This window comes from Sinocyclocheilus rhinocerous, unplaced genomic scaffold, assembly GCF_001515625.1.
Source record: "Sinocyclocheilus rhinocerous isolate Xijiao unplaced genomic scaffold, SAMN03320098_v1.1 scaffold568, whole genome shotgun sequence".
Lineage (NCBI taxonomy): Eukaryota > Metazoa > Chordata > Actinopteri > Cypriniformes > Cyprinidae > Sinocyclocheilus > Sinocyclocheilus rhinocerous.
The window spans coordinates 678,209-689,273 of NW_015652173.1; the positions used below are offsets into that span (position 1 = coordinate 678,209).

An 11,065-nucleotide genomic window follows, 5' to 3' on the forward strand; every position below is an offset into this window, starting at 1 on the left:
AGACAGACAGACAGACAGTGATAGGTAGAGAAAAAGCAAAGACAGAAATACAGACGGACGGACGAACAGAGATAGATTTAGAATTGATCCCAGTTGTAATATTTAGACTGTCCACACGAGGTCAGTCATATTCATTTAATAACTTTACATTGGGCATTGGATATGTTTCAATATGAAACCTAAGACAAAAATCTAATTGGCAGCATGGCTTCTTAGACAGTCATCGCTTAAAAATATCCATTAATCAAACAAATAAAAGCATTTAAATGACATGGACCTACACTACAGCCTAAACCATAACTATAGTCATATAATTTGAATAACACCCTAATATCAGTATTCATGCACGTTAACACCTCGTTCAAGAGAAATGAGTTTAAACAAATGTCCTATTCAAGTTCGTTGAATGAATAAACAGTCAAGCATGCGACAGACAGGGCCAGGGTTTGAGAGACACCTCACTGCTCCCACTAACTGCTGCTGGTCCCGCCCTATGAGACACGCGGACTAGAAGAATAGAAGTTGCTACAGTGTAACAAGTGATTTGTGTCTCTTCATTCTGAGACCGTTTTACATTCGTCAAAACACGTAGCGCAGAATAAAAGTTCCAACATTGTGGCAAGCGGTTTGTTTTGATACATTTTACAACGCTTTTACTCCAGTCGAACGCCGTGGCGCAACATTGTAACAAAGTAGTGGGTCTCGCGACGTTCATTGGAATAGAAGGACAGCTCAGCGTGTTTGCGGTAACCAGCCAAACAGTCCCAAGGAGACAATGTTGGATGGTGTTTTGTGAGCGTTTAAAGGGAATGAGAGTGAACGAGGGAAGCACGCTTTGAGCACTGCAGCGTTCGAGGTAAGAGAGCCTCGAATTTCCTACACGAATAGCTGTGAAGTCATTGTAATGTGATGTTACCGGCTCACCTGGTGTGAGGATTTCTGCTTTGGGTGCAGATTATGTTTTAGATGTTTTATTTGAGTCGTAATAACTTCCTAACTGCAACTAGATAGTAACCCCTGCTGGTAGATCCACACATAACTGTGTGGAACATGGGAGATGGTTTCTAGTGGATCCGAGCTGATCTTTAACTGGATCCCGCATGTGATATTTCCAACACTTTTATTTATAATTAAGGGGGAAAAGGTGTAGATGCTTAACAAGTATTATTGTATATAATAACATTTAATATAAAATTGTTGTTGTAAATCAAAATATAAATAATTATGTGTTTATATTTCTAGAAGTCAGTATAGTCTTCTTATGGCAGTAAATAGTCAAAATATTACATTTCGTCACAATAGTCACACTATATGCAATATTTTTTATTATTCAAATCATTGTACTGCATGTAAATTCAGTTATTGTCTAGTCTACCAACTACCATGTCCCAAAAACTAGCTTGACCATCTTAAGATGGTATGACCAGCTGGTGGTTTCAGAACAACTAGAAAACTATCATGTTCCAAAACACATCGATCAGCTTTCAAACAGGAACATTTATAATTTAATTGCAATGCTTAGTTCAATTTATATGTTTTTATATTTATATATATATATTTACAATTATTTTATTTCATGTTTAATTGTTCAATTATTTATGTGAACTTTTATTTTGTATTTTTGTTTTGTTTACTTTTTCCTTTAATCGGTTACCTTATTTTGTTTAATTTCTGATCTTGAAAGAAAGATGTTTTATAATTAGACTAAAAATACTAGTTAAACAAAAATGTTTGGATTATACACTAGTGGGTGACAGGTGTCTTTTGGACAAACATGCCTTTGATGTTGATTTGAACTCACCTCAGCAGAATGTTTATATCACTAGCTTGGTTTGAACCCCTGCTGTTATTTTAATCATTCTGTGGCCTGATATAGAAGGTGTTCACATTTAACCTGAGCCTTTCCTCTTCAAAGCTGTAAAATTTTAAGAATTTATCTCATCAGATTACGTGACTTGACTATCTATCTATGTCATTAGTTGTATCTGTGTTGAAGGAAACCATAGCCTGTAAAAATGATAGAATCAAAGACAAAGGCAGAGTTGACTGTTAGTAAACATAAGGTCATGCCTTGCATTTTGTTATTAGAAATATGCTTTTTTGTGTGTTCCCCAGACTCCACAGTCCTAGATTGTTGTTCTTGTGTCTAGAATCTTTGGAATTCCCAGGGTGTGTTTTGTATTTGGTTGTCTGTCGTTCCTGGCATCTATTATTCATTTAAGCAGTGGTTCTCAATTGGTTTTACTTCTTGTATTGGACATCAAGTACTAACATAGATTATTGCACAAAAAATCCTTTACATTTGAGTTTTTTTTATATTAACATGAAATACAAGCTTATTTATTTGCTATCCTAACTATGCATGATAGTTTTGTTTTATTATTTTCATTTAGCATTGTCCGTGACTCACCAGTTGAGAACTGATTTAAAGGTTTCTGTATGTTGCGCTTTTGCTCCTTTTGGAATTGCTTATGGAAATCTTGCTTTCGCTGGCCAGATCTAAAATCTAATAACCTTGCAGATTTTTTAATTTCCTCAGTACTCTCATGGTATTTGCCACCTTAATGAGCCACACACGCATGAAAACTGGAATACAGAAATAATAATGGCTAATAATGGAAGTTCGAGTTTTTATTGTTGATCCAAATTCTGGGCCTGTGCCTTTCTCGAAATGCAGTTGTCAAACAGTGAATGTGTCCGCTAGCGATTATGGAGATGAAACCACTGCCAGAAGAAATCCAAGAGGGTTCATCTGTATCTCATTACAGAGAATGCAGTTTTAGCTTCTTGCTGGTAGATGTGTTCTGTCGAGATCAGTACTGAGTTGACTGATTAGAATTCTTGGGGGATTGATCATTTAGGAAAGATTGCACCGCAGTATCACTTATAATCTAATCTATGTTGGTGGTCATCATTGACCAAAAAAGGCATGAATAGCTTAGTTTTGCAGCATGGTTCCAACTTGGCTCATTTTTTAAAGTCTGGTATGTGCATGGCAGGATATAAGCTTTGTTTTAAAATTTTTTTTTACTCGCTTTCAGATTCTGCATATAAGAACTGAATATTTAAAGAGCCTCTAGCAGCTCTTACTATACTTTGCCCTCCAGTCAGCAGTGGCCTATGGAATGACATACAATATCTGCACTTGTATGTTGTTGCAGCTGCTTATGCTATGTACTCTATGTTCAAAAGTTTAGTGTACTTTCGTGTGTGTGTGTGTGTGTGGTTTTGAAGGAAGTCTCTTATGCTCACCAATAGGGCTGTGTATCACCAGCAAAGTCACGATACGATACGTATCACGATACAGAGGCCACGATACGATACGTATCACGATACATGACTGCACTGAATTTCTCCTCCGCAGAATTTAGAAAAACAGCTGTTTATTAAACACTGCATACTATAGTGCCATTTCTAACTATTGGCAGAGCAGGCAGCTGACCTCTGCATTATGAAGGGCCTCCATAACTCTACCACAGTACAATATAGGTAATGGCATATGTTTCATGTTTACATTGTGCACTCCCCACCAGGTACAATATTCTGATTGTTTGCATCTTGTTTTTAAGCCCATAAATAATAATGTATTGTTCTAATACATTTATATTTTAATGTACTCATTCTAATATATTTTAAAAATCATTTAGCGCGCGCGCGCGTGCATATGGTTGCCAGGTTGACAAAGATAAGTAACACATTTAGCAGATTTTTCCGTATTGCGCAAGTGTGAAGCTCTGTTTTGGGGATTACGTCATTAAGCATGGTCCACTGCTGCACACGTGCCACAATATCGATACAGGGCCAGCTGTATCGATACTCGTATCGTCAAATCTCTGTGACGATACATCGTCGTATCGATATTTTGAACACAGCACTACTCACCAAGGCATTGTTTATTTGAATAAACAGTAAAAACAGTAACATTGTGAAATTGTATTACAATTTAAAATGACTGTTTTCTATTTGAATATATTTTAAAATATAAGTTATTCCTGTAATGGCAAAGCAAAATTTTCAGCTTCATTAGGCCAGTCTTCAGTGTCACATGATCCTTCCAAAATCATACAAAAATGCTGATTTGGTGTGCAAGAACCACTTATTATTATTTATGGTGAAAATGGTTGTGCTGTTTTTCAGGATTCTTTGATGAATAGAAAGTTCGAACAAGCAACATTTATTTATTCACTTTGGATCAGTGTAGGGTTGGGCGATGTCTACAAAATTGGCATCGGACGATGTCTACAGTGAAACATCGTGGGTTGCCTGTTACATTACAGTACATAAAATTTCACTTACCACATAAACAGAGTAAGGAGAGATGACTGAGGATGATGGCGAATGATTTGCAGATCCTCAGTACCACTGACAAACATATAATCTTGTAAAATATGTGGCACGTGAGGACGTACGTGAGAGTACGTGCGATCTCGAAAGTGAAAGTGAAACTAAAAGCGATCGTGCATTCAAAAGCACGATGCCAGTTTCAATGCCAGGTATAATAGCGGCTCCCTGATGCCGAAATATATATGTAGTATAATTACCCAATTATATAACTGCGAGGAAAAAAGACTGTTAATTACGACAGTCATGTTACATTATTTGACTAATTTGGATGCTACACCACTTTAAAATAAATATAAATCATCTTTCAGAACAAGGGGGCCCCCTGTTGCTTCAGGGGCAATATGCAACTTGCATAATTTGCATATAGGGAGGACCATCACTGAACGCAGTAGTTACCGTGTCTACACCGGACGCCAGCAACGTGACACGATGCGACACATTGCGACAAAAGACCTTAGATCTCATTATAATCAGTGATGCTGTCTACACTGGATGCGGCGCAACACGACAAATCCCCGACAGTAACTGCTGCCGCATTCTATTTATGACGTGCTGACACAGATTTCAAATGATTTTCAACAGTCCAGTGTAGACAGACTTTAGCTGATGCGGCGCGACACGACAACTGTCGCGTCCGGTGTAGACAAATGCGTCCTTACTGAATAAAAGTATCAATTACTTAAAATCTGATTGACCCCAAACATTTGAACAGTTGTGTGAAGGAATTTTAGCTACATGTTCAATATAAGTTAAGCTCTATCTACAGCATCTAGCCTATAGCATTTTGATGGTGATCACCACAGAAAATAGTTTCAACCCTTCCCCTCAGGTGTTTTTTTTTTAATTGTGGTTTTTAAAGGTTATGTACAATAGCAGTGGATAGGGTCAGGCAGTAAAACATTAAATCACAATATATTATTAACAGTATAGCCACAAAACTTAGACATAATACATTTTGAAACCAGTATAAAAGAATCACACTATAAAGTATTTAAATGTATAGCCAATCTTTCAGAGTGATACTTTTAATTTGCATTGAACCTAGAACACTCCTTAAGACCAAGGCAAAAAGCTGCATCTAGGCAAATAAAGGGAATAATCTGTACTCTGACACAGTTTCTCCGAGTTGTATTTGGAGAAACAGGTCAAGAGAGTCCCATTCGCCACCTTTTAGTAATCAAAGAGCTCCATGGTTACACAGATCCCAGGAAGTCCAATTCTCCCAATGGAGGCTGTTGGTTTCAATGTTTTCCAGACATGCGAAGGATTGTGCTGATGCAGAATCAATAGAAATCGAATATAAACCCAGTCTTTTCCAGTATAGTCGGCCTGCTAATCTTTCAGTTAATTCTCAGTTTTTGAGAACTTGCAGACTCTAGAAGTGCTTTTCCAGTTCTATTGAGTTTCTCTGTCAGCGACGGATATCACATGAGTCTCCCGGGCCTCCTGCTTTTTAATAAAAGCGGCCAGGCAGACAGAAACTGCGGCCATGTTCTCTGATTCAGCACATACTTGAGGAAAGTCCAGCCTTTTAGACTCAACTGGTTTCAAACAACAAGACTGTTCGCATGAACATCCGTTGATTGCCCAGAAATGCCAGATATTTTGTTTGCTAGAGGAAGAGCTGCTTGTTCCTGCTGATGAATCGCATGTACAGCATGCTGTTTCAGTTTTGAACAATGAAGAACATCGTCAGTTTGATTGATTGGTTTTAGCAGTCAGCAGAAGTATGTTCTAGTAGTTTGTTTATGAAAAGAAACACATTTTAGAAAGTGTTTTGTCTACATTGTCTTGCAGTGCTGTGGAAAACCACACAGAGTGTTTTGCCTCCTTTTGGCCCCCAAATTTTGCTGTGCAACGCTTTTTATGTGTATTAAACAAAATATTTGGTGTTTGACTCCACAAATGTAACACGATTAAAATTTAGCTTTAGAAAGACACTTGTGAAGTGACGTTTCCAGTAAAGTCTTTGCCACAGTTCACCGTGCCTGAAAGAATCTAAACAAGAGACTTGTTGTTCTAAAGTAAAGGCTTTATGTAATTTCTCAGCAAAGAAAAACTAGTTGGTCTGTCAGCTGTAACCAAAGATTGAAAGTGCCTCATTAGTGTAAATCTGAGGATGCCTGGCATGTGCAGGAAGCACAGTGTTTCAAGACTGCATGTGTGTAAGTGCTTTATAAGTGAGGCTCTTCTCTTTGTTGTTGTACACCTGCCAAGTGACCTGACTCTCCCCTTTTTGTGTGACGTCATATCTTTTATCTTTTATCTACCCTGAGGTCGTCAATGCACGTTCAATTTTGCAGAATTGGGTTACTTGCTAGCACCAGATACACACACATTGCTAGAGTCAACTTAAACTCAAAATTTAGCTTAGGCCTATTTGCTTTCGTAACACGGTCCTTGCATTACTTTGCATGATTCTTCAGGTCACATTATTACAAATAAAAAGTATTTGTCTAATAACTTAAATCTAATAACTTGTTCTGACTTTGAAACTTTTTTCTCTAGTGTCACCTTGGATGTTAACTAATAGTCAAATAATAATAGGCTATAGGCAATGTAAAAAGTTAAATTTATTTGTATAGCACTTTTCACAATAGGCCTATACATTGTTTCAAAGCAACTTTACAGAAAATATAATATCTTAATATCTTCATGCCTTATAGTGGCATTTGGCAGAGTGGGCCAATAATATATTTTACATTAAGCAGTGATACAAGCAATCAAGCAGTTGAGATTTGATACTGCCAACTTTATATAAAGAGCTGGGTGATAATGTAGTTATGTGATATTGACAATCTAGCAGTTGAGAATCTAAATTGTAGGCTACTGTTATAGGTAATGCAGGCCTTCAAAAACCTTACCAACATTTAACTCTGTATACTAAGTAAACGATAAATTTGAAAAAAAAAAAAGTTTAAGATGCTCTTTAGTGGAAGTTTGAACTGCATCACGTTCAAAAGCATCCCAGAAATGTCACAATATGGAATTAAAATTGGTTGCAAGTGCGGTTTCATTTTTTATAAAGTTATGAAGAGTAATTTCTACCAAATCCCTTTGAAATGGTGCACAATGTAGGGTTTCCCATTGACCAATCCAGTGCTGTAGAAATATCTCAGCTACATTGAATCTGGGTCATCAGCTGTGTGGCTGGATATGACCGTCGGTAACCTCTTGTGCAGGCAGGGCCTAGTGTTCTTCATGCAATCATACACCTCTTTGTAAGAGCACACATCTGCAGTTTTAATGGTGATGTGCGTCTGGCCGGTTTCCTGTGAGGACTCAAGCACTTTGCAGGCTGTTGCTGCCGTTCCCGCTACTTTCTGGCTCATTTGTACAGTCAGTTATGGTGACTGAAGAGATTATCACAAATTTGAAAGGCAGTGCCTATTGGGAACATTTATGGTTATCGCGATGGTGATACGAAAATCCACGCCTTTTCTTTTTTCATCATCAAGTAACAATGTTTATTGTAGATGATGAACTTGTTTAATAGAACAGAAGGCCTTTTTAGCTGGTTATTCATGTAGCATCCGACATCAAGTTTCAGGTTCTGGATAAGAAATGGGATTGTAAACAAAAATGTCAGTCTTTACAGGTTTTTATTGCCTTTTTGTCTTTGAAACAAGTGTTGATTGAGTGGCCATTTGTTGCTGGTTTTCTTTGTTCATTGTCATCAGTAAAAATGTCCATGTTTGAGTTTGAAGTATTTTAATGAAGAAAAGATTGAACTTTTTTTTAAATAATTTTTTTGATCCACTGGCTTAATCTCCCCAAGATTTTCAACATTGTCCTCAGCTGACTGGAATGTACTCAGCAGAGAATTCTTACCGTAATATGACTATATTTAGTCTTTGGGTGTGGGTTTGGATCTGGGAAGATTTTATCTTCTTTATCTTGCCGAATATGTGTTTGAAAATTGCCTTTAATAAGACTTGTTTTATGGTCCTCTTGACTTACAATGCAGCAGGCCACTTCCTCCTGGGAAGCCAAAATATTCATTCAAATGTCCTTTGATCAGTCTGCCATGCTGTAAATGTATGAAACTTTAGTTTTTAATCTCTAGATGTTCACATATTAGAATTTAGGATTCTGGGCTGTATTCACACTATAAAAGGGGTTATGCTCTATTGTGAAAACACTTAAACTTTCATGAAATTCTTATTCTGTTTTGCAACAATTTGGGAGGGAATTACGGCACTTCCATCAATCCAAAATTGTGCAAATGTCACTTTTTGGTTTTGACATTGCCTCGAATGCTGGGTTTTACACATCTGGACTGCATTTCAAACATTAGATCGTAGAAACCATTTTACAATGCTTTTGCGAAATGCAGCATGTGGTTGTTTTATGAAAACAGGATTCACTGAAATGTCTTTATATGTAAGATAGTACACTTGTACATCACATAATGCAGCATATTTGGAAATGTGCCTCTATAATAATCAAAGGACAAATATTGACGCATGGTGGACTTTGCTTAACTTAGCTTGATATTGCAATGTAAATATTACCCTGATGTCACCAAAGTTCATATGACCCATCACACCTGGAAATTCAGATGCTTTAACTTGAGTCACTTCAAGAATTAGTTAGAAAAATGAGAAATATTTGGTTATGCAGAACCCTGTAGCTTGTCCTGAATGTGTAAACCCATTCTAGTGTTTTTAGGTCACAAAATGCATGTTAAGCAGTATGGGAAACCAATGATTAAATCATTGAGTCAATGCTTCAGTCAGGTTAGATTGATAAAGCAGACCTCTGCACTTTGTCTTCCTCTGGGTACTGCAAGGAAGCGGAAGGCATGGCTTAGTTTTGCATTTTAACAGCCTGTCCGGGATCTTCTGTGGGTCACATCCCCCTTGTGGAATCATCCTGTCAGAGGTTTGTCAAATGAAGCTCTCTGCAGCCTTGAACCGAGTCTGTCTGGTTGAGCTTTAAAGATAAAGGAAGATGACAAATCAATGTCTGCTGCTAAAAAATAAGGAATCTTTCAACCTACCATTAAGTTTGAAATTCCCACCAGTGGAAAGGATAGTTTCCCATGTTTTTAAAATCATCTTAAATTCTCATTATGTGACTTTTTCTTATAACATTGAAGGTATAGTTCACCAAAAAATGAAAGTTGTAATTTTTTTTACTCACCCTCATGTCATTACAAACCTGTATGACTTTCTTTTATTCTTTCTTGGAACATAAAAGAAGAATTTCCAAAGACTCTGCTGGCTGCTCTTTTCCATGCAAATACAGTAGATGTTAGGGCTGCACGATAAATCGCATGCGATACTTAACGCTCATCTTGTCAGTAAAGCCGGTTCTTTAATCAGCGGTAAATCTCCATCACGTGCGGGCTTTCACATGGAGCAGCATTAACTACACAGAGCCGTTGTTCACTGACAAGCTGCGCAAAATCACGATCATATTTTGCACATGTTTTGCGCAGCTTGTCGATGAACAACGGCTCTGTGTAGTAAATCCTGCTCCATGTGAAAGCCCACATGTGATGGAGATTTACCGCTGATTACAGAATGGCTTTACTGACAAAATGCGCGTTAAATATCGCATGCGATTTATCGTGCAGCCCTAGTAGATGTGAACTGAAGTTTTTAAGCTTTAAAAAGTATCCAAAAGCACCATTAAATGAATCATGAAAGTGATCCAGATGATTAGTGTGCTGTATTTCACATCTTTATTTGCCGGAAATCTTGACATCTGCCCTAGCTGTTTTTCACAAGATTTTTAGAGAATTATATGATTTGTTTGACTCTGATTTGTTCAATGAATCGGTTCACAAATCACATTGATTCTCCAGCTCAGTCCGATTGCGGCATTTAACATCTCAGTGGAGGGGAAGATTATCACAAAATGATGACTTAAATTTCAGTCTGTTTCATACCAGAATATCTTTGACTTGAGAAGACTTGAAATATAAGCCTAATGTATGATGGTCCCCTGTTATGATTCTCTTATTGTGCTTTTGCATCTTTTTTGAAGCTTGAAAGTAGGGCTGTTCATTTTAACCGGTTAACCGTTAACCGACCGTAAATAATTTTGACCGATTAATACAATCAGTTAAACGGTTTAAAAAGTCATTTATTTATTTATTTTTTCAGTAATTTATTCAAAACGAATTAATCTAGGCTAAAACAAAACTGAAACCAACGTTGGGTCTCTCATTCGACATAAGATCAAATGTTTCCGTATTCACGATGTATTTGAATGGCAAAATATTATATGTAGCCTAATTCACTCGCGTTCCAATATCCACGTAAAACAAAATGTTTTTCATAACATCACGGCGGTGCGGTGATAACACTTAACGGCACAGATTTTATTACATATTTAAACTGAGCAGTGTGTTTTTTTCTATATGTTTGACTGACTGTTTTATGATGATGAACAGGCTGCATTCTCAAGGTAGCAAAGTTTAAGTGTGTGCGCGAATGCGGCGCCGGCGCAATCACTTTAATTTTTTCCTTCTAACAGTGGAAGCAACTACTCCTTCTAGTCATAAAGATAATTGGAATTGTAAAAGGTTTGCCTTTATTTGAGTACATTCACAATAAAAAAAAAAAAATTTGTGCTTTTGTAAAATAAGCCTAAAGAAAAATAGGATGACGCTTTCTGCCGTCTGGTTTCCTTTCGCGCAGCACAAAAATGAACCGAAACTCTGCATACTAGGCTACTTGTTGCACAGTTTTTCTTTAATTTTCTTAATTTA

At 37.1% G+C, this 11,065-nt stretch overlaps 1 protein-coding gene across 1 annotated transcript in view; it reads left to right on the plus strand.

Moving 5' to 3' along the window:
* The first annotated feature begins 512 nt into the window (after window positions 1-512).
* The window catches only part of LOC107714005 (A-kinase anchor protein 13-like), a 71,195-nt gene continuing 60,642 nt past the window's right edge, over window positions 513-11,065 (plus strand). Inside the window, exon 1 of the mRNA XM_016519694.1 lies at window positions 513-856. The gene's annotated coding sequence lies outside the window, so the exon portion shown is untranslated. The remainder of the gene's footprint in view (window positions 857-11,065) is intronic.